Source organism: Papaver somniferum, chromosome 1, assembly GCF_003573695.1.
Source record: "Papaver somniferum cultivar HN1 chromosome 1, ASM357369v1, whole genome shotgun sequence".
Taxonomy (NCBI): Eukaryota; Viridiplantae; Streptophyta; class Magnoliopsida; order Ranunculales; family Papaveraceae; genus Papaver; species Papaver somniferum.
The window spans coordinates 81,021,571-81,025,239 of NC_039358.1; positions in this window are offsets into that span (position 1 = coordinate 81,021,571).

Sequence of the window (3,669 nt, forward strand, 5' to 3'; positions counted from 1 at the left end):
CTAGTATCATACAGAAGGTGTGGGGATTAGGTTTCCCAGTTGCTAGAGTTTTCCCTTATATAATCTTTCAAATCAGGGTTTGCAATCAATGTTAGCTTGGTAACAAAGCATTCAATATTCACCGTTAGATGAAAACATGATTAGATTCAAGCTAATATCTTTCAACCGTTAGATTAAAAACTAGATTGTTACACACAAATGAAATGCACGTTTCTAAGCTTGTGTAACCGTACGCAAACTTGTACATTTGTTGGTTCAAAAATAGTCAACCAAATGGTTAGCCATATGATCACTTTCATATCAACCATATTCTTCTTCACCATAACTAGTTCAAGTGACTCAAATGAACTAGTTAGAGAGTTGTTCAATTGCAAGGAAATCTTATGTACTACATAAGACACAATCGAAGCAAAAACGATTTGATTCACTCAAATCGGTTCATGAACTATATATCCACGGTTTGCAATTTGCATTCCTTAGTTTATATAAGAATAAGTTCACAAACATCGTTTTTAGATATAACCTACTCAAGTTCGCGGACTTAAGTTCCCGGACGGAGTTCACAAACTCCAACAGAATTTCTCGGGTCGATAACTTCTTCCAGTTCGCGGACTGAGTTCGTGGACTTAGCTCACACCACTATTCCGGTTCTCTTGATCAACAAAGTTCGCAAACTTCGGTGCAAGGAACAAGGACTTATACATATATGTGTTTCCACAATGATTCTTATATCCTCTAATGGTTATATTATCTAAACTCTCATTTCAATCATTGAAACATTCTTAGAGGACGTTCATATTCTATAGTTGTTATTCACAAACTATTTTTCTTCAAAGTAAGCAATTTTCAAAGTGATTGAAACTTTTCATGACTTTCGTCACTAGGTAAAGATAAACTTGGCTAAAGCGAAAGCTTACCAACACATATTTCGAGAAATGGATAGGTGAGATAAACTCGGCTCCATATCGCAAATGTGTATAATCTAAGTCTATATAGCAAAACGACTTTTGTCTCAAGATAGGAGATAAATAGACTTTTGAGTGATAAATAAGTTCAAGTCTCCACATACCTTTCAGTCGATGAAGATCCACCGGTTCCTTGAGTAGTCCTTCGTCTTGTATGATGATTGCCATGGAGTTCTTGAGCTCAACTACACTTTCTATCCTAGTCCGAGACCTTAGCTATAGTAGACTAGAAATCAAGACTTATAGTTTTGATCACTAACATTGAAAAACATGCTTGAGATAGCAACGCATGCGAGTTCGACCGAGCAATTCTCTAACAATATGTACGTTAATTCTCTAACAATATGTACCTATAGTTTGGTTTGTTTCGGACTTAATTCATATACCAAGTGTACATCTTGTTGTTGTAATCTCCTTGATAGTGTTTGTCTATATTGAGTTACACAAGGTGTATCTTGAATAGGTTGATACCAAAAATAGTTTGGTGTAATGGGTACCCTCATCACTTCAATTGGTATCGAAGCAGGCAAACACGATAAGATCTAACAATCCGTGTTTTATGCGATCCAACCTACAAGACAAGACATATCACCAAGATTTATGATACTTGTATGTGATGGAAAAGACAAATAAAAAAACTGTTGAATTTCTGTATACCAAAGAAATGTGGACATTTGATGAATGCCTACTGTATTTTAAACTCACAAAGGAACCTTCAGTTATAATCAACATAGGGTATAAATGGAAAATCCAGAATCTCTATCAGGAGAAAGCATATTCCTCCCAAGGCTCAGCTTTTTGTGTGGTTTGCTCTAAACAATGCAATTCCAATACTAGACAACCTTCTTAAAAGAGGTTGTCAGATAAATAATGATTCATGTTGTCCGTATGAGAGAGAAATATAATTTCGACCACTTATTATTACTAAAACGAAGGATTAATATTGGTCAAAAGAAAAGATCATATTAGAGATCAAGAAATATATGTTGCAATGGGATTCTGCACTGAATTAGTTTATATTGACCACTCTCAATGATATGATTTATATATGGGAAGAAGATTTCAAATATAAATATCTAAGTGGGTTGTACTGTATAGATTTGGACTTGAACAATTGGGTTCAAGTTTGTAAGTTTACATAAAAATTCCATTAATAAAATTTCACCCCTTCTGTTTCAAAAAAAACAACAACTATGTTAACTGGACTGATTAACATAATTAAGTAAAAATAATTTAGCCATTACCAAAAATATATGGATAAGGTATTATTGAATTTACTTTACAATATCCCTATTTTGTTTTATTCATCATCCCCTAATTGTGGGTTCATGATTTCTCCATATTTGTCGAGTGTATCAATGAATAACAAAAATTGTTGATATTATTGCCAGTCTTTTGTCTTTGCAGGTTGTATAAGAGATCAAAGTTATAGCTATTGATGGGATTCGCAACAACAAAGATCATGTGGTGTGGTCTTATAGTAAAGCTGGATATGTTATGGTAAGAAAGGTTTATAAATATATTATTTCCAATAAGATGGGAAACTAGCTTCCTAATCTTGATTGGAAATCCTTGTGGAGGCTTATATGCCCTCGCAAAATCAAATCTTTTTTATGGTTGATTGTCACAATAGGCTGAGCCTAAATGAATCCCTTTATAAAAATCATATAAGCCCTCACCATGGTTAGTGGTTTATGTGACCATGATTTTGAAACTACTCACCATTTGTTCTTTGGTTGCAGGGTAGTGGCGCCTTTATGGAGTAAAATTAATGAATGGGTTGGATTTCTGCCTGAAAATGTTTAATTTACTCCAACTATTCTCAAATAAATTTGCAAACGCAAAGGGGAGATAGGTGGAGTTGAGTGGTAGTTTGTTTTCCCGTTTGTGTTGTGGTATATATGGATAGGGAGAAAAAAATGGATCTTCAACAAAGTGAAGTTTCATCCATAAAGAGTTTTGGCTAAGGCCTTGAGATATACGCGTGAGTATATTAGAGCAAGTAATAATTTGGAAAAAGGAGACTTATATAATTGAGGAAGTAGTTGTTCTGTGGATGGTTCCGAAACAGGGTTTTGTCAAACTAAATTACGATGGTGCTTCTAATACAAGCAATGTGGTTGGCTTTGAGGGAGTTTTACACGGAGATGATGGGGCTTTCCAATCTTGTTATGCAAAATATATACATAGAAATACAAGTAATGTGGAGGAGGTTTGGTCAGTTAGAGATGGTCTGTTGGTGGACAAAGAATTGGGAGTGAAGAAACTACATGTGGAGAGCGGCTCCAATTTTGCAATGCATATGTGTAGAAAAGAAATTCCCGTCCCATTTAATTTTTACAATCTGATGAAGGATATTAAGACTCCGATGTGTAGCTTTGAGGATATTACTTGTTTACAAAGATACAGTGTGAAAAATTATGTTGCAGATTTCCTTGTCAAATCTGAATCAGAAAAAAAAAAGATGGAAAGTGTATGGCTTGTCCACCCACCTGATGAAATCGAGAACCTTCTTAGAGCCGATTAGGTGGGAAGAGATGATATGAGAGTAGTGAAAATTAGGTGTTGTGCATGTTGGCTGAGTAGAAAAAAATATGTTGATATAAATACTTTTAGGGTTTTCTAATCTCATTCCTTGTTATACATACTAAACTCATAAATGAGTACCAGCTGAATCACCATATAAAGACTCGTTAAGACATTA